General features: G+C 46.7%; 1 long non-coding RNA gene across 1 annotated transcript in view; it reads left to right on the top strand.

The window, feature by feature from the left end:
* The window catches only part of LOC142583178 (uncharacterized), a 249,000-nt gene extending 225,253 nt beyond the window's left edge, over positions 1-23,747 (top strand). The window contains exon 3 of the long non-coding RNA XR_012828564.1: positions 23,686-23,747. This is a non-coding gene — a long non-coding RNA (uncharacterized LOC142583178). The remainder of the gene's footprint in view (positions 1-23,685) is intronic.
* Positions 23,748-24,139: the final 392 nt, after the last annotated feature.

Raw genomic sequence — 24,139 nt, 5'->3', positions numbered from 1 at the left:
AAAAGCATTTTTTTTTCATCTGCCATCACCTCAGATGACTTGCATTTCTGGTTTGGTCGCGAAGCTTTACACGAACTTTAGGCGCGCCACAATATCGCCTTTGCAAAGGTTGTACGACCACGTGTGCTCAGAGGAGCGTTGAGTTTTTAAACTGTTTAGCTGTTCCTAACGCAACCTTCGTGTTTTTTTTTACCTAAAGCATGTGTTACTATACGAACTCAAAGGATAGAAACTTTCTACCGCAGAGAATACAGCGATGTGAAAATTGTTTGATATCATAGGTGGGAAGGCTGCACGTTATTCGCATACTATTCGAAAAGTATTCATATTAAATTCGAATAGCTTCTGGCACTCTTCTATTTGTATTCGATTCGATTCGCTTCTTGCAGTATTCGATTCGTATTCGATTCGTTCCCAGAACAGTGACATTCGGAACAGTGACATTAGCACGCCCTTAGTTGTTCCTGTTTCGCAGTACTGCAATGCGACATGTCACTCTGTACAGGACCACTACGCGCTACTGATATGATTGTTGGTTTTTGCACCAAACAAGCTCTACTGGAGGCATGCTGTATGCAATACCCGCATTTATACAGGTTCCAGCACTGGTGAAGAGACATTAGAATGTATGTATACGGTATGCGCACATGTATTTCACAGTATCGAGACGTGTAGACGCTTTCGTAACGATATAATCGTTCTAGGTGACCTAGAAGTTTCACCTTTAAGCCATATCTTACTGAAAAATCCATATGCCTCATAACTCCCATATCCAATATTCCGATATCAAGCATATAGGATCCTACACGAAAACGCGTTTTTCCTGCATATCATACAATGTCATTGGGTATACAGAAGTTATGTGGAATACCGGTTTTATTTCAGCAGGGATAAATCAGGGAATATAGCACGAAAAAAATCTTTCAAAATGTGTATATTCATTTTTTCACAATTTCTTTCAGCAATAGCAACACTGTGATCAATTGTCACTGAACTATTTTTTTTTATTTTGTGATGTCTGTTGGGCGCACTATATTAAAGACAAGAAAAAAATGCCGATCTGTTAGGTTTGTTTCGTTGGCTTCAGTGCTGGTTTGCTTCCTGAAAAAGTGAAGCAGAGGCTGTGCTGTATAATTTTTCTGAAGAGCGATTTTGTCTGCAAGGAGTGTGTTATACTAGTTTGTTTTGGTTGTTCTATACGAAGTATTTCTGCAACTGCATGTTAATTTTTGGGGAAATAATTGTGTTTATTGAGAAGGGAGCTCTCGCATTAGCTTCGATTTCGTTTTCTTCCTGTTTTAATTTTTTTGTTTGATTTTGTGGATGACGTTATTTTCCGGTTGTCTAAAGAGCACCACGCAGTTAGCTGTGATTTTTAATAGCCATCATTTTGATGACCAAAGTCTTCAGGGCTATTTGCGCCTTCCAACGAGAAACTACAGCACCTGTGCAACAAATGCAACAAGAATAATTCTTAATCCAGAATCGATGGCTCCCCGTTTTGACATTGCGACACGAAACGTCGCCCAAGCGTTGTTCGCTATATTACTGCTAATTTGCCTCTCTGCTGGCTGAATTTGCGTGACAGTGTGTGCAGGTGACAAATAATATTGAAGATACATTTTTCGTGAATGCAGAGATTGGCTTGATTGTTCGGATATATAATGTAATGTATTACATACTTGCTCGAACTTTCTAATCGTGAGCAGAATTGAACGGCATCTGTTCTTGTGGTTGCACTCGATATAATACGCAGCTAATACCGTAGATAATGTATACGTTCATATTAGCCTAACATCTATTCTAACATATACGCAAAACACCGTAGATATAATACCTAGATACAAAACGTGCGCTCAGTCCGCTAAAAAGCTTGATAACAGCTCCTTCACAAAAAGGCCCGTTTGAATGGTAATTTATCACGTAAGCGTTTCTGCCCAAACAACTGTAAATACACCGATGCAACAGAATACTTTATCTCTATCTAATACCTCTGTCAAACAGAATAACTCTATCTAAGATATGAATTCTGCATCGTGCCAGCACCAATGCACTGACAGATAGACAGCGTACCCAGAGCTATCCTAAGTTTCAGGAAACTTTAAGACCTTTATGTTCCCACTAGAGCGACCAGTGAAGCTTATCATAGTATCAACGCGACTGATGAGTGCAGAAGCCAGGCTTCGATAATGTCGACGAAGGAGGTGGCTCTTTTACTAGATAAGACATGATTTAATTTTTTTGCTTGTTTTATGATTTTATGTAAGAATGGTGAAATCCCGCCTATATATTTTTGCATGCGTGACAATAAACTTTAGTCGAAGTCTCTTGCTCTAAGTCTCTTGTTCCTCCTTCTCTGTGCTCGTGTTTCCTTGAGCTCTTTAACCACAATGAACTCATACCGACTAGCTCAACTTTCATTGCTTCTACAGACAGGCAGTGCGCATGCCGATGAGCATGACACACGTATTACGTAACATAGCACTGTCGCAGAACAAACGGCATGAGTTCACAGTTTACACATTTGTTTTCATACAGGTTTAAGATGATATCTTTGTTTTGAATCAAATAGCGCCTTCTTTTTTCACTGAGACCGTTATCGTCAACCAGTCACCATCATCCCTGTGCACCCTAAAAGACACATTTTAATCAGCGAAACTGCACACTTTGCAGAATGACACAACATGTGTGAAAGAGGATGAAGGCAATTTTTGTTCAAGGACGCTGCCTTATCAACTTGCGAAGAAGTGCACTGTAATAGCACCACAGGGTAGGCGCTATCCTGAACCTAACGTTCCTAACAACCTTTCTGATGTTTTTTTTTTGAATTAAGAAACCGCAGATGGTTTTACTGAAGTGAAGTGTACATAGATCGTATTTTCAAGGTTTCAAGGTTCATGGTTCAAGATTTCAATGTTGCACTTACCTCTGTCTAAAGAAATGTGAAATACGAGTCTCCGCAACTCCCACCGGATATGGTGAGCGTCCTCTTTGTGGTCCTCTTCAAGGCGGAGGTCTGCATATGAAACAAAACACAAATTAAGGCATAGGTGGCCATGATGCATGCACGTGTCGCTACGCTTTTTGTTTCGAGAACTAGTCAGAAACAACTAAACATAACTGCGGTAAATGTCTAGAAAAGAACAAACTGTGCAGATCTGACGGTCTTGTCGAAATCTATGTAAAGCGAGCCTTTAGTGAAGCGGGTAATAAAATGCCATAAAACGACGATGCGTGCAATTGTGTTTACTCGCATTCAATGCAGCACGCAATGGTTATGTTCAAGCATTATTTGCGCGTACAAGCTATGCCGGAATAAAAGCACCAAACAAGGCTGACGAACAATCTGAGACATCTCCGCTGCGATGTAACAAGGACGAAGGCGACTCATTACACTTGTTGGGGGAAGATGATCGTGTCGGCTGCGCGCACAGACAATTACAACACATATTGTTTTATTTTTTTTATTTACTGCGTACAGCAGACCACAACAGGATCCAAGCAGGACAGGCAAAACATAGTAAATGAGAACAAGAATAACAATACGGAATGCAATACAGTACAGATTGCGGTAGATAAAAAGCGTTATTAAAGTTACGACGAAGTTTTAAGATGGTTCCATTCAGATATGATGCGTGAGAAAAAAGAAAATTGATAGCAGTTAATTTTCGCAAAATATGGCGTTAGTGACAGCGTGTGATGGTGTCGGATATGTCGGGTAGATAGAGGGGATAAGAGTAAGGAGGAGTCCACCGCGAGTTTACGATTCAGTAGCAACTGAAGGAAGTAAAGCCGAGATTTCCTTCTTCGATCTTCAAGTGTTTCAATATTGTTAGTCGCCATAAGCTTGGTAGGAGAATCCGTTATTTTAAATTTTGAATAAACAATCCTAACAGCCTTTCTTTGAATTCTTTCAAGTTTATTAATCTTTTCTTTAGTAAAAGGGTCCCACACTATAGATGCATATACTAGTTTCGGTCTGATGTAGGTGTAATATGTTAAAAGTTTAATATTCGGGGGCATCTCTAAGCTTGCGCTTTATAAAACATAGCTTACGGAATGAAGACGAGCATATGTTTTCCATATGCATGTTCCAGGTAAGATCGTTAGTTATCGTTACGCCTAAATACCTTTAGCTATAAACCTGTTTTAGTGTTGATGACTCTAGTTGATAAGCATGGTTTGACGGATCCTTTTTCTAGTTCATCAGAATAAAAACAGTTTTTTTCTGAGTTAACAGTCGTAGAAAATTCACTGCATCAATCAAGCACATTGTCTAGAGTCGCGTTAAATTAGTTTTTGATCTTCCGCGCACGTAATTTGACGAAGTAACAATCATCTACAAATAAACGAATTTGTGTTCCTGGTGTAATGACGGTAACAATATCATTAATATACAGCTGAAAAGCAATGGCGCCTGGACACTTCCCTGGGGTACTCCTGCGGTGACTGAAAGACAATTCGAGTCGTTGCCATCAACTGAAACAAACTGCACTCTGTTAGTTGGATAATCGGCAATCCAGGAAATGAAAATATCGGGAGGGCTAATGTCTTTTAGATTTTGTATTAGTTTTGAATGCCTAACTATATCAAGCGCTTTGCTAAAATCCATAAATACAGCGTCAATTTGATCATTATTATCGACAGTTGTTGCAAAAGCATGGACTAACGTAACTAATTGTGTCACTGTCGAGTAGCCCTTTCTAAAACCATGCTGACAGTTACTTATTACGGAGTGTTGTTCAAGGAACTCATTTATGTATTTTTCAATGATATGCGCTAGCATTTTACAGCATGCAGAAGTCAAAGATATAGGACGGTAGTTTTGTATTAGTAAGCGGTCACCTTTTTTATAGACGAGAATAACTCGAGCCGTCTTCCAGCCCAATGGAAGTTTGATGACAGCAAAGATTTACGGAAGAGCACAACAAGATACTTCCCAATGATTTTAGCATAGTGCTAAAGAAAGACAGTCGGTAAATTTTCAGGCCCAGGTGATTTTTTAGTCTTCGATTCCAGAAGGAAAGAGAACACACCACTGTAGCTAATAAAGCTAGGGTCTGAGTGTTGAAAATGCGCCTTGTTTCTCGCCACTACTAAATTTTATTCAGAGAATACACTGTGGAAAAAGTCGTTGAATTTCTGTGCAATAACTTCCGAACTTGTAACCATGTTCCCATCAAGCGATATTTCTGTCACAGATTTTTTTTTCCATCGCTCACGTAATTCCAAAACTTACTCTGGTCACTCTTCAAAAAACTCGGAAACGTCGTGTTAAAGCAGCAGTCTTTTGATTCATGTACTGCACATTCAAGTACCCTTTCTAGCATTTGAATAAGAGAAGACTGACGATTAACTTTTTTTTTTGCAGGTTCCATTTTTCGTTTAAGATGAATAATCTTGCGCGTCATCCAAGGCGTGCGTTTACTCACTTTTTCGTGCTTTGTTGGCACGAAGGCATTTATGTAATATAAGCACATCTGAATGAAGCGCGCCCATATAGGCTGATGACCTCATTGCTTTCATCAAAATCAGATAAACATCTTTCCATGTAATGTGTAATTAAAATATCAGTGGCCCGCGAATAATCCTTAAAAGAGCACTAGCGGTCAACTTTTTTTATTACGACAAGCATTCCTGGCAAGAGGTAGTGTAACACTAACTAGGTGATGATCTGATCTGAAAGGCCTTCCTCAATAAATGCGTTATGCACAGGATAATCACGGTTTATGAAGACCAAGTCTACTATAGAGTATGAACAGCCTTGCACACGAGTTGATTCGCTGACAATTTGAATGAGATCATGCGTGAGAATGATATCAAACATGATATCCGCGCGGCTGTTAGATTTTTTACCTATTTAGTAGCGATCCCAGTTCATGCTTGGTAGATTGAAATCTTCACCAAAAAAAAAACCTTTTCGTTTTGAAATTGGCACAGATGGCTCTGTAGTTGAATTAAGTGGTCACGCGAAGCGTCCTGTGGCCTGTAGCATGCATAAAGCATAAAATAATGACCCCAACAAGATAATTGCATGCAAACACATTCGAGATCTGCGACGTCGTGAACGAGAACACAATTAATCAATAGAGCCTGTCAAGAGAACTGCTGCGCCGCCGCCCCTTGCAGCCCTGTCCTTTCGAACAACTTTATAATGAGAGGGAAACACCAAGTCTTCGCTTATGTCATTTTGCAACCAAGTTTCAGTGATGACTCTTAAGTGCGGGTCATGCACCAATAATTTAATTTCAAGTAAATATTTTTTTTGTTCAGAACACTACGTGCTTTAAGATTGACACTTCTTAAGCATTGTTCATTACGCTTCACTACATTATCTTTCCGTTATGAGATTAACGTTACACCGTATTTTGCTGCATTATTTTTCCGTAACGAGCTTAATGTATGGCTGCACAAAGAAGCCGAAGTTACAATCGGTTTGCTGAGGCTTACAAAGGAGTCCGCTTCTGCGACTGCGTCTGGCTTCGCGTGACTCGCCGGTTTGCTATCGAGTCGTCGTTTTTCCAGCTGCGTTGAAAGATTCTGTAGTTCTCGTGTCACACTGACCCATTCTTGAGGACTGGACATGACTGGGCACACGCCCTGGGGCACATACCGAATGACCAAAACAAACAAACAAAAATGAAGTAATTCAATTTTGTTTTCAATATACTGCGCTATTCAATTAAGAGGTCAGTGTACTTTACAGATACCTATAAGACTGCAACTTTACAGATTTTGCATGGGAATCTAACACCCCCTTTTTTTGCAGAACTGGAGGAGCGCTTATTGGCCCTAGTTTGTCGGTCAGCATCGAAGGACCTGTGCGTGTCTTCGCTTTCGTGTACGCAGATCCAACGCGATGTTGGAATCTAAATGACGAGAAGCTTGTTTGAGTTAGCGAGGTGGCAGCAATAGCGTATGGGACGAGCACAGCTTCGTCGCCTGTAGCTATTAACTGTCTCTATTATGAGAACGACGGCGATGTATGATACTTATCGAGGGAATAATGTTGATGAGAGGTACGTGGAACAGAGAAATGCGGCACATATCTAAACACATTAAGGCTTCTATATCCCTAGTAGTACAGTGGTTATTACCCATTATGGAGTATTGGCCAATAATGGGCACATGCCCAATGGCCGTATAACCAAGGCAGTCAGGTACGTAGTCAAGGAGTACTGGAAACCTGTGGGGATACCTTAGCAAATAGCTATAAAACCTCCATAGCTATCTTATTTCTTCATTACAAAAGCGAGAAAAAACTTATCGAAACTGTCCAGTGCTATTCCCTGCAAGCTTAAAAAAACTATTCAAGCTATTAAACTGGGAAGGATTAGGAGTGACGATCAATGGTGAATATCTCAGCAGCCGATACTGTTCGGAGAGGACATTGTCCTCTTCAGCCATGCTGGTGATGACTTGTAACAAATAATTGAGTACTTCAGCGGACAAAGTGTAAAAGTGGAATTCAGTGTTCAGGTATAGAAGACAAAGCCTGGCGAGGGAACGAGAATTCTTGATTGGTAGTCAGCCTGTATAATCTCTGCAAGAGTACGTTTAGAGAGAGAGAGAGAGAAATTTATTTACAGTAAGGCAGAGAGGTCGGCCTGAGCTATAACTTGCTCTGGCCTGCTACTCTACACTGGGGAAAAGGGACGGGGAGGGAAAGGGCTGATGAATGATGATGCTATAAGTAAGAGATGCGTATACAAATTCACAGAGTTGTGGCATCTGTAAAGCCGTGCGTTCAGCCCAGTGGCTTGGAGAAAAGCTATAGCGGCTCTTGTTACTAGGGCTGCGCTGTTTGCATTAGGCCAAGGACCTAAAAGAAACTCGTCTGATAGCGGTCTCTCATAGATCTTTGCAATGGAAGAGACAAGTTGCTGTCGTTCTTGCGCATACGCGGGACACACGCAAAATATATGTTTAAGTGTTTCTGGCACTTCACAGCATTCACAGTTTGGGCTAGTATCACTGCCACCTATCATATGTATTTAACGGTTGGTGAATGTGACACCAAGGCGAATCCGGTGCACCATGTTCGTCTGGCTTCTTTTGAACTTGTGAGGCATACGAAATTTCATTTCTTGGTCCCATTTGTGTAATCGCTTGTGTCGTCGATCTGGTTGGGTCCATTGTTCCAACGTAGAGTTGCGGTTTACGCGACGAAGTAGGGCGTTTGTGTCTGTTCGTGAGAATGGAATGCGTACTTCACAAGCATTATCTAAAGCAGTTTTCGCTTTAGCGTCTGCCTGTTCGTTCTCGATCAGGCCACAGTGTGATGGCATCCACTGAAAGGTGGCATTGTGGCCATTTCTAGTTGCGTGGTCGAGGCGTTCTGTAATTTCTATAGCCATGGGGCCCCATCTGAGGACACAGTCAATCGTTTGAAGAGTTGGCTTGCAATCGCAGAATATGGTCCATGCGTGAGGAGGCTCCTCGGAGAGAAATCGAAGTGCCTCCCGGATAGCAACAAGTTCTGCGGCAGTTGATGTTGAGCTATGGGCTAGTTTAAACCGCCAAGCGATGATCATACGTGGAATGACGAAGGCTGCAGTGGAGGCATATGGTGTGACGGAGCCATCGGTATACACGCGTACAGTGTCTCCGTAGCCTGCAGAAATGTGCAACAGGGTGAGTTGCCTGAGGCCTGAGGCCTGACGCAAGAGTACGTTTACATTGGCCAATTGCTCACAGGGAATCCTGATCAGGAGAAAACAGTTTACAGAAGAATAAAGATGGGTTGGAGCCATTACCAAATCAAGACCCGCAGCTTACCGCTATCCTTGAAAAGAAGAATGTATAATCATTGCATTCGCACGGTACTTCCATACGTGGCATAACCTTCGATGTTGACGAAGAAGCTTCAGCAGAAGTTATGGACCAAAATATATTAGGCGTAACGTTAAGAGACAGCACGACAACGGTGGTGGATTAGAGAGTAAACTTGGCAGCCAACACTTAAGTTGCCATTAGGACGAAAAAATGGAGCCATGGGCAGGCCATATAATGCGTAGAGTAGATGCTTGGTGGGCTGTTAGAGCTACAGAGTGGGTGCCAAGAGAAGGGAAGCGCAGTCGATGGTGGCAGAGAATAAGACGGTGTGATTAAATTAATAATAATAGTTGGGGTTTTACGTGCCAAAACCACTTTCTGATTATGAGGCACGCCGTAGTGGAGGACTCCGGAAATTTTGACCACCTGTGGTTCTTTAACGTGCACCTAAATCTAAGCACACGGGTGTTTTCGCATTTCGCCCCCATCGAAATGCGGCCGCCGTGGCCGGTGAGATTAAATTAGGAAATTTGCAGGGATAGGATAAAATTAATTGGCGCTGAGACATGTGTAATTGGAGATTGGTGGGAGATGCCTTCGTCCTGCAGTGGATATAAAGAAGAAGAAGAAGAAGAAGAAGAAGAAGAAGAAGGAGAAGAAGAAGAAGATGATGATGATGATGATGATGATTACGACGACGACCTAGTGACACAAGTTCAGTTCAGATCATATACAGTTACACATCAAGTTACATTTGTTGTCCATTCGAGCAGGTACTCAGTGGCACATACCCAGTGCCCCAAGTTGTCAACTCAGTGTAAAGTAAGTGAATATGCTACAACGAAAAGGCTGATTCCCCAAAGGTGAGACACGTCTGTTTATATTTCTCGATCCCCACACGCGTGCGGGGCCTCGTGCCCCGGTCCAGCCTCAGCTTTCTCTTCTTCAAAAAGTGCTGGCGCCCTTTTCGTTTTCGTTGCTCCGTTCCGGCAGTTTTCTACCGAGGCAAAGAAAGCTTCACGTTAAAAGTTGTACAGTGAAAAAGCGAGGAAGGCGAGTTGGGCTGTGTGTTTTATTTTAGCCAAAGGTTTGCAGCTGGCTTTGAATCTTCAGTCCACGTCGTTCAGTGATTTCTGGGAGCCTCGAAGTGTGTATCAATGCTTAGCACGGAGTTCAGGATCTTCAGGGTGAACGTCTGCGATGGGCTTCGCTTGGCGCCACTGTCGGATGCGGGCTGGTGGAAAGTTGGAATTGCCAGCACAGCGTCCTACGTTGATTGTCGAGCTGCTCCTGCCAAATTCGTGTAGAAGTCCGAATGCGAAATGCCGATTGCAGCTTCGTGGAACCGATACTCGAGGAAAGAGTCGAAGTCGTTTACCCCTTAATCGTTGGAATGTAGAAATCGGTGGTGACCACAGGCACTGACAGACCAAACTGAGTCTGTTCTTGTTTTGACGCCGAGTAGGGTGGTGTGAAGGAGTGCACGGGACTTCAGCGCCAGCAAAGTCAGGGACAAAGCTGGAATTTCCAGTCACTGCTATGCAGAATGTCCTTGACTGGATCGAATTCTTCATCCACCACTGACTAATCTCAATAATACGGCGGTGTCCACAGGCGCTGACGGGCTAAACTGAGGCCATCCTGGTTGTTGTGTGGAGGAGGAGTACGAGGGTAAGTGCGCTGAACTTGAGCGCCTCCACTTTGTCCGTTCGCGTTGCTGATCTGACGCGGCGTAAGTATCTTTTCGCTTTGGTAATAGAGCGCCATGCAGGTGTGCGTTCTCTCGACTCAAGGCAGTTCGCTTGAAGTCCAGGTCATCCACATCCTACTTCACCACCTATATGGCACGCTCCGAGTTCCCGATCAGACTGTTCGAGGATGAGTGTGCTGGACTCGATGCCCTCTGCTCTGTTTTTGGCGTTGATAAGAAAGTGCCATGCAGGCGTGGGTTTTCCCGCTTCAAGGCAGTTTGCTTGAGGTCCAGGTCATGCACAACCTGCTCCAGTGCCTACATGGTGCACTCCCAGTCCCCGATCAGACTGTTCGAGGATGAGTGTGCTGGACTTGAGCCCCTCCGGTCTGTTTTCGGCGTTGATAGGAAAGGGTCATGCAGGCGAGCGTTCTCGCGCTTTAAGGCAGTTCGCTTGAAGTCCAGGTGATCCACAACCTGCTCCAGTGCCTACATGATGCACTCCCAGTCCCCAATCAGACTGTTCGAGGATGAGTGTGCTGGACTTGAGCCCATCTGCTCTGTTTTTGGCGTTGATAAGAGAGGGCCATGCAGGCGAGCGTTCTCGCGCTTCAAGGCAGTTCGCTTGAGGTCCAGGTGATCCACAACCTGCTCCAGTGCCTACATGGTGCACTCCCAGTCCCCGATCAGACTGTTCGAGGATGAGTGTGCTGGACTTGAGCCCCTCCGGTCTGTTTTTGGCGTTGATAAGAGAGGGCCATGCAGGCGAGCGTTCTCGCGCTTCAAGGTAGTTCGCTTGAGGTCCAGGTGATCCACAACCTGCTCCAGTGCCTACATGGTGCACTCCCAGTCCCCGATCAGACTGTTCGAGGATGAGTGTGCTGGACTTGAGCCCCTCCGGTCTGTTTTTGGCGTTCATAAGAGAGGGCCATGCAGGCGAGCGTTCTCGCGCTTCAAGGCAGTTCGCTTGAAGTCCAGGTGATCCACAACCTGCTCCAGTGCCTACATGATGCACTCCCAGTCCCCAATCAGACTGTTCGAGGATGAGTGTGCTGGACTTGAGCCCATCTGCTCTGTTTTTGGCGTTGATAAGAGAGGGCCATGCAGGCGAGCGTTCTCGCGCTTCAAGGCAGTTCGCTTGAGGTCCAGGTAATCCACAACCTGCTCCAGTGCCTACATGGTGCACTCCCAGTCCCCGATCAGGCTGTTCGAGGATGAGTGTGCTGGACTTGAGCCCCTCTGCTCTGTTTTTGGCGTTTATAAGAGAGCGCCATGCAGGCGAGCGTTCTCGCGCTTCAAGGCAGTTCGCTTGAGGTCCAGGTGATCCACAACCTGCTCCAGTGCCTACATGGTGCACTCCCAGTCCCCGATAAGACTGTTCGAGGATGAGTGTGCTGGACTTGAGCCCCTCCGGTCTGTTTTTGGCGTTGATAAGAGAGGGCCATGCAGGCGAGCGTTCTCGCGCTTCAAGGTAGTTCGCTTGAGGTCCAGGTGATCCACAACCTGCTCCAGTGCCTACATGGTGCACTCCCAGTCCCCGATCAGACTGTTCGAGGATGAGTGTGCTGGACTTGAGCCCCTCCGGTCTGTTTTTGGCGTTGATAAGAGAGGGCCATGCAGGCGAGCGTTCTCGCGCTTCAAGGCAGTTCGCTTGAGGTCCAGGTGATCCACAACCTGCTCCAGTGCCTACATGGTGCACTCCCAGTCCCCGATCAGACTGTTCGAGGATGAGTGTGCTGGACTTGAGCCCCTCCGGTCTGTTTTTGGCGTTGATAAGAGAGGGCCATGCAGGCGAGCGTTCTCGCGCTTCAAGGCAGTTCGCTTGAGGTCCAGGTGATCCATAACCTGCTCCAGTGCCTACATGGCGCACTCCCAGTCCCCGATCAGACTGTTCGAGGATGAGTGTGCTGGACTTGAGCCCCTCCGGTCTGTTATTGGCGTCGATAAGAAAGGACCATGCAGGCGAGCATTTTCGCGCTTCAGGGCTGTTCGCTTGAGGTCCAGGTCATCTACAACCTGCTCCAGCGCCTATATGGCGCACTCCGAGTTCCAGATCAGTCTGTTCGAGGATAAATGTGCTGGGCTTCAGCCCCTCTGTTCTATTTTTGCGTTGATAAAAGAGCGCCATGCAGGCGAGCGTTTTCTCGCTTCAAGGCAGTTCGCTTGAGGTCCAGGTAATCCACAACCTGCTCCAGCACCTATACGGCGCGCTCCACGTTCCAGATCAGACTGGTCGAGTATGAGCGCGCTTGACTTGAACCCCTCCACTCTGTTCATTGTAGTTGCCGATCTGACACAGTGCCAGCACACTATGGAGCTCGTGAAAGATAGCGTTATGCGGGCACGCATTTTCGTGCTTCAAGGTCAGATCAGAGTGGTTGTTTAAAGTCGCGTCTGGTCAGCATGCAGGATGTCCTTGATCTCACCTGTTACGAGGGCCTCCTTGGAAGCGAGGAGTTGATCTTCAATGCGTGCTCCGCACGTCCCTCATAAGCGTCGACAACCTGGCGATCGAATCCCCTGGCGGCGAGCGAAATCTGAGGTGTCGGTCGGCTGCCGGAGTGGACGGATGTGGGTGTGTCACCGTTACATCGCGCATTGCAGAGCTCCCAAAACAGGGACACGATGGCTGTCCAAACGTTGAAGTGGAGACGGCATCGAGGCAAAGTGACCTAACTGGTTCAGCTCACGGCACCGGCTCTTGCACGAGACGTGCCACAGTCCTCATCTTCATCCGTAGCTCGCGGCACGAATTGATGATCATGTTGATGATGATGGCTATACGTACTGTGGTCAGCGATTGAAACGCTATACTGGGACCGAATGGTGGAAAGCACTTTTAAATATGAGCCCCCGGTGATCGCCGGGTGATCGCTGAGAGGCCGAATGCTGTCACAATGAATCACAAAGGCTCTCGCTGTCATTTGATATAAAAATGCATCAGCTAGCAGCTGATGGCAGCTCCCAGCGCCCGAAGGTGGCAGAAGAAGTACTGGCAGCCACGCGCTCCAAGTATTGCGTTTCAATCGCTAAACACTGTACTTTCCGTCTTCGAACGGCAAGCCATAAATCGGACGGCCAGAAGCAACTATATTCACAGAAATTTTCTAAGGTGCAAAAGAAAACATCAAACCTCCGAATTCTTGGCCTATCTCCAATGGTACATATAGAGGGCACATGTGCGGAAGAAACAAAACAAAGTACAACATCGCAAGAACAGGGTACGCGTTATTACAGAGTCATGTGAACTCAGTCTATAGTACTACGGACATAAATATTAATCTATAATCTATGAAGGGCAACTTATAATCTATGAAGGGCAACTTATTATCTATGAAGGGCAACTACATAAAAAATACTGGCGTATAAACATTCTGGACATTCAAACCACATGTTAAAATCTATGTCAAGCGTAGCTCTCGTGAAGCAGTTATTGAAATGCTGTAAACATTGTTCACTTCATTCCCGCGTCTTTCGCGCAAAGGAAACTAGCGCGCGCATGTGGTTTCGTGTAACCGCGTTACGCAATGGGACACATATTATATAGGCTTGTGTTTCTCATTTTCTCATGCATTTTAATTATACCACCTACTTTTCGAAAGTCCCCCGTCACGGATATGTGTGTATGAAAATCATAATCTTCATTAACGCACGGCAGTCATCTCAAAAGAACGCGGTGCTAGAGTTCAAAAGGCTCTACTCAAGACTCTACTCCGCGGTGGCGCCGACATACGAATACTTTGGGAACTAAACACCACTACAATTATTGGCAATTATTACACCAATGTTTCATATGTCGGCTTCGCCGTGCACGGTGTTGCAGCTCGTATTGCGCGCGACCGTACCTCCCGTTTCTTGGCCAACACCCCATTGTGGGTGGGTGCCATAGTGTGGAAATCACAATCATCATCACCACGTGGCGATCACGTCAAATGTAGTTGGCGTTGGCACAATATGTGCCACCCGCTTCTTGACCATGGTACGTGCGTTGTGTGCATGCGAGGCAAGGGTAGCCACCACAGTGTACACTTTTATTGGGTGCATATCGGGTGCACATAGGGTGCATATATGGTGCATATTGGGTGCATATTAAGTAAACGTGAGCCTAGAGCTTTGCAGACCTCTACGTCTTATTCCGTGTTAATAAGAAATAAAAAAGTGCAGTTATGATCTAACGATTAAAGTGCATCCGGCTGCTGGACTGTGAGGGGCCGAGGTTTAAATCCCGCTGTGGAACGCGCTTTATTTATTTTAATTTTTTTCAACTGAATACGAATATACTCGGCGAGAACCATACCAGCGACGGACTCACGGATCGACCGGCTCAGGTGAAACAATGGAATGGTAAGCAAAGGAAGCTTGGTTTTAAAGGTAAGAGCGAAAGATTGGAGGAAAACGGCGCACTACATTGCGCATAGATGTGATTATTGTTATTATATGTACAACGAAGATAAATAGAAACGTAAAAGAAAGAAATAGCTTGTCGACCATGAATGCGCAATGTGACGCACACGGAGTGGCCCAAATTGTTTACTCGGCAACACAGCATTAGTTTCCACACGCAAACGTCGGGAGAAACGGCAAATAAAATCTTCGGCTTAAACTTGAGTTTAAATTTCGAAAGTTATACTTTAGGAAGTATAAGACAACTTCATTGGAGAGTCAGCCTCGCGGCTAACGAATAGATTTAGGTGAAGATAACCATCACGAAAACATGCCAGCAGAATAACCAGTGTTTTCCTATTCATCACTTTATCTGGGTTTTGCTCGTTAACTTACTATGATTTTATAAGCGTTCGAAATGATAATAAATAAGCTAAATAGGTCCGGCGACCTTGTCATCCAATATGTAACCTTTTGAACGCACAGATCCCGGAATTATTGCACACTGATGCGGAAGCGGGAGAACATTTAGCAAGCATATACCATTGTGCGTATTAAGACTCAAATTTGTTTGTCCTTTTATGGCCATTATTACACATGTAAACTTAAACTTATTGAATGAAGCAAGAACGTACTGCGAGTATGATAACGGTTTAGCCGCGTTTGATTTTTGGTCCTATTATTACTGGAATAGTGCAACGTATTCTAACATTGAACAATTTGACATCACTATGTGAATAAGCAGCAGATGGCTGCGGCTCAAGTTTTCACTGGCTTCAGTGCTTCAAGCTTTCATTGCCTAGCGAATCAATTTTGCCGGTTTCTCCCATGTTCGTGACTCAGCAGTACCGGATGCGAAGAACGGGCGTTGACATAAGCGCGGAAATAAGAGCGGCCAAACTTTGTCCCGCCCTTTCGACGGACACATCTGTCACACTTTCATGCGTGCTGGAAACCTCGTTGAATGAAGTCCCATGATTACAGCCTCGAGCGTCCGCGCTTCGATATGCGATCAAAAAGGAGATGACGAGGGCGTGCAAATTTGATTCCTGGTCGTATCCAGGGGACGTATTCTGAAACGTTCGCCGCCGCGAAAGTTTCGCCGCCGCGAACGTCACATTCGATAAGCCGACCGCCTGCTCACTCGTGACGTCAGCGTGCACTACCAGCGCGCGCTCTCGAACGCTTCACATCGCACGAGAGATCGCGCCCGGCGAGTGTAGAACGGCTCGGGTGTGTTGTAATCGAGTGCAGAGGCCGTCGCTCGGCTCTGGGCACTGGCCACGGTTGGCTCCGGTCGCTTTATGTAAAGGAAATGAGAGAAAAAAAGTGAGAAATGTTATATTTCAATGAATAATCGCCTGGAAACAACACATGCACCACGCCATCAAAAACTCTACTATAAGCTACCACCTAACTACCCTGCTAGACTCCACCAGCAACCGAACGCCAAAAGACGTGTTCGCTTATTCAATATATGTCCGGAGCACCGAATGACACCATGACGTTAAAATGACGTAGACAGGAACTACCAGGTGGCGCAAGTGAATTTCCGGTTTTGTCAAAGCAGCCATTCAGCGCGCGCCGCAACGGCGGAGGCGTGGCCAGGGCGAAACTTTCGCGGCGGCGAACGTTTCAGAATACGTCCCCTGAACATCGCGCGCAAGTGTACGTCACGCTTTTGTGCTTCGATGAGTAATAAAACGAACAACGTGCGCTTCCAAAGTCATAAATATGCACTTACACGGAACAGCATCTGCGGCAAAAATTTCAACCCATGCATAAAATATAGAGAAAGAGGGGTTATGTCTCCTTCTTATCCTTTTTTTCCCTTTGAACACACATTCAGATTTGACGGTCCTCAAAAAAAAAAAAAAATCAGATCGTGCAGACGCCGGTTAACTCGACCTTTATTCTTGCCTTTGCGGTGCCACATGTGTTTTCTTTTTTTTTGTGTGTGTACTTCCTTTTCTTTCGAGGAACAAAAGCCAAGGCGCCAGCGATTCAGCCAGAGCACGTGCAATGCGAAAGCGCTTTCTGCAAGGATATAACGAGCTCGCCTGTATTCCGCCCGGCGCGCATATTTCTCATATTCATCTCGGCGAATAAAACGAAATCGAAGGCTAGCTGAGAACACAAGCACGTGCGTAAACGCACTTTGCGCTTCTCTTTATTTCCTTCTTTCTTTTTTTTTTCTTCTTTTTCCCGTTCTACTCGATTCTACGCCGATTTTATTCGCCTTCAACCCGAGCCGTGTAGGGCCGTCTCACTCCTGTAGCACCGCGTCGTTTCACGGACTCGCGTTATGCGGGGCGGGTTATCCTCGCGACGTCGAATCCGATTATGGACGCGTCCGGGTTCGCGGCCTTCTCTCTTTTTTTTTCTTCTCTCAAGTCGCACCCTTCCGCGTCTCCTGCAACCGGTGCGCACGGGGTGGAGCTTGAACGCCCCGCGGAGGAGGCTTCGTACGTTCTCTCCGATGCGGTGGCCGCCATGGGAAGGAGCAACAGCTGAGCCGGCCGTATATACATGTATACGAGCACGAGGATCTCTCTGTAGCCGTAAACTTGCCACCGGTGACATCGCCTAACCTCCACTTTCCTCTGTATATACTATGCGGCCTTCTGGCGCATCTGCATGCACGCTGGGACCGTCTTGCACCCAACAACCAACCATTCCACCCCCCCCCTCCCCCCGTTCCCCTGCATACCGCCACATCCCCCTCCCTTTTTCTTCTCCTTTTCTTTTTTCTCCTCGGATCACGCCCTTGGTCACAACCTGATTCGGCCAACCAGACCGGCGCACTCGCGGGCGGTAGGTTGTAAAGAAATCCCTGATCCTTCGCAGGGACGGTGCACGGGGTGCGCGATCCGTCTCGAAAAACTTAGAAAAAAAAGACAAGAAAGAAAGAAAGAGCGAGAGAGAGAGAGAGAAGTTTCTTATTTTTCTTCTACTCCGGGCATTCTCGAATGCACCCTGGACTTCGCTGAGCGCACACATCCCCGTTTTCAGCTGCGCCTTACAAGCGTCTCGCGAGCATGCGGCCGCATAATACTTTCCAGAGAAGGAGAACAAGACGAAGAAAACACAAGAGATAAGGGGGCAAACGGAGCCGGAGTACAAAGGGGGATGTCTGATCCGATCCTCACGCCGAGCAACGCTCGCTCCGCGGCTCCCGAGGGTGCCCGTGTGCGCGTCGTAAATTTTCGATTTAAAGTCTGCGGAGCTCGGGAGGGAAAAAAAAGAAAACTTTTTTTATTATTTAGGGACGCCTCGAATGTACGTATACGCGACAAAGACTTGAAGCCACGCCGCTGTGTGCTCGCGGCACGCCGTGCGAGCCCGTGTAAGACGCAGGCAGCGCGGGTGTCGACCGGGTTCTCGCGCCATGTGCATGCACGTATGGGCAGAAACCTTGGGTGGCGCCTGGGTTTGTGCGCGGGCCTTCTTTGTACGTCACCATTCGCGACAGGCCGGGGCACAAAAGAATTGTCGCCCATACGATGGCCTCGCCACCAAGGGGTTCGGAAGGGCGTGTGAATGGTCGTCCGCTCCTCGTTTCGTCGACGGGGCGTTCACAATTGATCGCGCCATGGGTGCTGCGATGGGAGCCCATTCGGGCACCTCCGAATCAGTGGCAAGCAAGCAAGCAAGCAAGCAAGCAAGCAAGCAAGCAAGCAAGCGAACTTCTAGTCGGTAACTTGGCGAACGACCGTCACTGTCCCTCTGAATGCCGGACGGGCTTCCGAATCGGCGACACCTGCGCAAGCGTGGCCAATGTTGCCGACCCATTTGCGTCTTCCGGTGCATTTTCGCGAATAAATAGGCGCGTCGACCATCTATGTGCTCTACTCGAAGGCGATGCTATGTGCTATTCGTTGTTCAGCCTTCACGGAGGAACGTTAAACCCTAGGATGTTTTCCGAGAGGACACTGACTATGGCATTTGCAGTAATTTAGTATCGACAACCGTCGTTTATCGCTCTTAAACTTCTGCACTGTGGAGTACGGCCACGCGGAGATTGTGAGTCTCCGAGCGCACAATGCACGCACTTACCGTGCGTGTGAAAATTTCTTCGCTGCGAAGATAGATTCGTGCGGCGCCATCCATTTCCTGCATTGTGCAGATGGCGTGGCCTAAATATGCGTGTCCGACCCGAGCGACCTTTCTGTGCGCTTTCACCACCCTTCGGGACAAGAGAAAAGAAATTGGATGCATGGACGCGGCTTCAGGAAGCGTTTACGGGCTATAGGGCTGTGGGGTATTGTGATACGCGTCAAGGCTTTAGGGACTCTCATGTCCAGTTCAGACTGCGGACGTCGCAGCTATAGCACCTGCGCGTTGATTGGCGTCGCTAATAATTCAGACAATGGGACGCCACAATCGGCTTCCACTTCTATAGTTGTGTCGTCTCCATCTGTTAAACAGGGAGTGTGAATGACATACTAGAGCCAGCCGTATATACATGCTCCACTTTTAGTAAATAAGAGAACAGATTCTCCGAAGATAACAGATCTCTGGAATCAAAATGCACCCACTAACTGATCCCAAGTATTTCGTGTCCGCGGAGATACGTTCATATACAGCGTGACCCGTTTTTCGCATTGGGCCGATGACGTACACCAAGTTGGGCTAATTCGATTACGTTTATCATGGATATAAAAAACACTTTTTACATTCATCATGAACAATAATAGTGTCAGCGATGTTCCTTCATATACTGTCTAACGCCATTTCTCATGGCCTTCTTCGTACTTGGCAAGAGTGCGAAGAACCGCGTGCATTTTACACTCGCCTGTTTTTGACCATTGTCCACATCTCAGGAATGATGACAACGCCAAATAACTGAACTTTCAACTACTGGGACACCAAAGGTGTGTTGTAGAAATTAGAGGCTTTCGTATATAGAACAGTTCGCAGTCGTGACGTCCAAGTGAAAAAGAAAAAAAAAAGCTCTTGAGTGATTGGTGGGGCGGGGAGCCATCGGATGGCGCTTGTTTGTTTCGTACTATTTTCCCTTTTCCTCTTTCGATGTTCCCACGGAATGACAAGGACGAAAGAGGCCGGAGCATCCCTTTCGTCTCCAACGCGTGCGTGTGTCTGTGCCAACTGGCTGAGACGCGTGTACATAGACGCTCGATCGGGCGGCGCGTCCTTTCAAGGCACGGGAGAAGCGACGGTGCCAGCTCCCTGGCGACGTGGCGCCCAGTGCCAACAGAGTGGCGTCTATCACACAGATACACACGCACACCCATGCACGCACACACGCGCAGCGATCTCTTGTGTGCGTTGTATTTTCGACGCCGCGGGCTCGGAGACGAAGCCATAGAAACAGGGAGCCGGCCCTACACGTTATACTATCCTATTCGTGCGGTCCAAGGAGTTTGTTCCCAGCTTTATTTTTTGCGTGTATGTATGTGTGTGTGTGTGTTATGTTTATTTATGGCTGTAGAGCGTGTCTGGTGTATCGCTGAAGTCGGTGGTGGCGCCAACCGAGCAGAATAGCGGCCGCCGCCTCGCGTCTGGGATTTCGCCGGCGTGCACCTTATACACTTTACGACGTGTCCCTCGTGTCATCAAGCAGAGTTGGAGAAAACTGGCTCTTTTCTTTGCCCTGTCATCGAGCGCATTCCAGCAAAACAAATGTGACGTCGGATACCGTCGCAGGCCGTAAAGGTCGGCAAGAAAGGATCTCTGTCGGCAGTGCTGCGTCGGCGTTATTGATCAGGGCAGCAGTCCGAAAAGGCCCTCTCCTACGTGCTCGGCGTGAAGCTTGGTTGAAGTGAAAGTGAGACTGTTCTTAACTTCCCAGGCAAGGATCGATTGTTATACAAGCCGCTCGCACCGGTCACTATGGTCGGGATCAAGGGCGAGGCAGAGTGGTCTTGCGCGATGTTGAAACAAGTTGAATCTTTTAAATGCTGGAGTGCCTTTCAATTCGAAATAATCTCAAGTCATCCACTCTAAGGATAATTTAACCTAAGGTCATAAGCGTAACGGTGCCTAACGCAAAGAAAGCCTGCCGTCTTCGCTCGACACACCAGGTCCGACGAAACACAACTTCATTGCCTTCGTCATTTGTTATATATTAAATCAAATACCTTGACTGCATTGCTATAGTGATGTCGCTTTAGTAATGTCTTTTATATATATTAGTCGTCCGCTGCGATAGTATAGCTGAAGAAAGTATTCTTCCACATCTGGTGGTGCCCAGATGCGCTTTCAGTTCCGCCCGCGCATGCCGCGTCAGACTATGCGAAAACGACATTGCTGGTCGGGAAGAGGTGACAACAAGGGGCTGATTCCGCACGCCATACGCATCGCCTCCTTGCGCTGTCGTTATCCCGACCCATGCCCCTATGTGTGTGAACGTTTTACCGCGCCGTCCGCTTCTTTTCGTATATGAACGCTCGTTTTGTTAACTTAGCTGTTTCGCGCATGTCTTGCACACCAAAAAACGCGCGCACATCGACCGCAGTCGTTTCATAGCCGGCTTCGCACCCGTGTATGTGCGTCTTCGTTTGTGTCCGGGAGGTCGTCGAGATGGATATTTCCCCGCTTCTTTCTTCCTCCGTGTTGAACCATAGAGTGAGTGCCCCCCACTTCGCTCCCTGCAAATCCCGCAGCAACGGTCCTCGGGGTCATTTGGAGCTCACGCCCAAGGAGTCTGCGCAGTGCCACAAAACGCGCGGTCTATGCCGAATTGTAGCGCTGCCTCTGTTTGCTTTTGCCTGTATGCCCGCTCCATCGCTCCAAGAAGGGAACAAGTCTTCCCTCACCGTTTCCCTACAACACCCTCGGCTTTGTTCTCGGGCGCTGCCAATTTTCTCGTCTCGCGAGTCGGCTCACATTTACGAGGGACAATCCAATGGGAGAGCTGCTCCGGTTTGCTCCTTTTGGCGCGCGGCAATTCCCTGCCACCACCGCAGTCGCCGCCGCCGCCGCCGCCGCAGCGCGCTTCACCGACGTCACGACCCGAGCGGCTGGCGCGCCGGGCGCGCTGTACTTGTATTGCATATCCCGTGTGGCACCTCGGGAGGCGAAGCACGCCCGCTCGAGTCCTTCTCCATCCCCGCTTCTATCCCTATGTGTGTGTGTGTGCCTCCCTCTGTGCTGCCTCGTTCGCCGCGCTTTTCCCGCTTCTTGGCCGTTTATTAGACTTTCCTTGAGCGCAGCCCTCGAGCTCTCTTTTGTTCCTGAAGTTCGAGGGAAGCAAGTGTTGTGTCGAGAGAGATGAATGTGTGCACTTTGCGCACGCGTATATATTTTTCTGCGCGTTTTGCTCTTGCTGTCTCGTTCGCGGCCGCCTGGCCAGGAAGCCAGCCTGTTTTATAGCAAGGCGTCGCTTTCTCTTCGTTCTCTTTCCGCACGTCGTCGGTGTTCCTGGCTCATACTTTCAAGATCTCTATTTTTTTCCTTGTCTCGCAGTGAAATGTAACATCACTTCGTAACACAAAACGCACATTCTGTTAATCTTGCCAGACTTAAACGGTTTAAGTAATATACAGAAAATGCACTTGCTGCACTTGGCAACTATTTTTTTTTTAATTGTCTTCATTGGTTGTTGGCTTTATATGGTCATGATTAACAAAATCCACCCCCTGGGCTCCCTTTCTTCGGTGTTTTCTACTTTCTGCCGTGTTTCTTTATATTTTTTTCCGGGATTAAGTATATGAAAGACCGAATCTGGCTTGCCTTGCAGGATGATAAGACGTTTTACGTGCGCTGGAGAAAGCATTCCGAGGAGAAGTGTACGTGCAAGAAAGAATGAAACATAGCGACGTAATGTTTAATGCTTACTTTCGCCTGAGAACGTTAAATTTCTTCAGTAGTCATTGGCTTATTCCTGCGACAACGCTTAACCCATAACACTGTGTTTGCTATGCCCGTAGTTGATTGTCCGGTCACCATCTCATTCTTAATTTCATATTAGCTCTATGCCGAAAAAGAAAGAAAGAACTGCAAATCACTGTGAATCGAACTGAAACGTCTGTGGCAATGTACTGTGTAGGGAGGCAGAAGCGCTAACCACTGTAGAACCACTGAGCATTCTTTTCTCACTCCCTTTACTGCTTTGGGAATTAAACAGTAGCTCTACAATAGCTGATGTTCCAGTATACACACATCGCTAATACTCAGTCATACAGCCGCATGCATCTAACAAATACGTACTTTGGAACTGCGGCTTGTGAAACGCCAACACTATAGTACGAAACAGTTTTTCGGAGGAGAAAACAAAAAAGGATTATTTCGACGATCGCGTGTTTCGGTATCTCTTTTGCACATCCTCTACTTTTTCAGAGATTATGGAGACCAATTTGCACAAACATGAAAGGAATTGAATTGAATCAACAATTCCCAAGGAGGTTCCCAATTCTCCGAAAAAGACGGCGTCCCTGCAGTCTATCAAGCAGTGTTTGCCTGCCAATTTGTGCGAGGTTTCGTGCGCCCCGCCAACTCTGAGACTTCTGGCAGCTGTGCATGTATTCCGGAGGCCACAGCAAGCAATATAGTAGCGGAAGAAGACAAAGTTGTGTGCATGGCACAAAAGAGATTCGTTATCGAGATGACTGTGTCCTCTGCGACAACCTGCTGCTATCGCAGTATATATAAGTGAGCTCAGAGCGGGAGTAATCGATGAAGACGGCTTTTGTCTAACTCAATTAGTCTATTATTTAACCTTTTATTCAACTACTCTGCTGAACGCGTTAAAATTGCAGAATTGAAGGTGGTATGTATTCAACGCATGTCTACTAATTAGGCAACCGGACAGTGTAACTATAATTTTCGCTTCTCCAAATTGGCGGACGAATGTACTGACATTGCTGTTTTTGCAGGAAGCCATCTTTTTGGACTGCGGAACTGAACAATGCTGAACGTCCTAGTGCTGCTTGGCAAGTATGGAAGACCGATGCATGTCAATAACCTTTTTTGGGATGTCCTTGCGAGAGCTTGCTCAGTAATGCAATGGTGCTCATGTATTACAGAGGAGATGCCAATGCTGGTGCGGTTAGGAACGTTCTAAAACATTATACACGTGTTTTCACATTGTCCTAAAAAAAAGTAATAGGCTAGGTTGCGTTTGTATTCATATCAAATATGATGCATGTAGAGCGTGATGTGTAGGTAAATTTTGAAGTATCTGCGTTAAATAGGGACCAAAGAAAAATTCTAAACTCCCATTTTCTGCCTGTTTAGAGACGTTGTGCGAAAGGCACAAAGTTCCCCCACTAACCTGGGAGACCCAACAATACCAGCGATTTCATATTTAGAGAGCATATGGGCCATGTT

The sequence above is a fragment of the Dermacentor variabilis genome, chromosome 5 (assembly GCF_050947875.1).
Source record: "Dermacentor variabilis isolate Ectoservices chromosome 5, ASM5094787v1, whole genome shotgun sequence".
Lineage (NCBI taxonomy): Eukaryota > Metazoa > Arthropoda > Arachnida > Ixodida > Ixodidae > Dermacentor > Dermacentor variabilis.
Note: the sequence above shows the minus strand (reverse complement) of the source record. Positions and strands in the feature narration are given on the sequence as shown.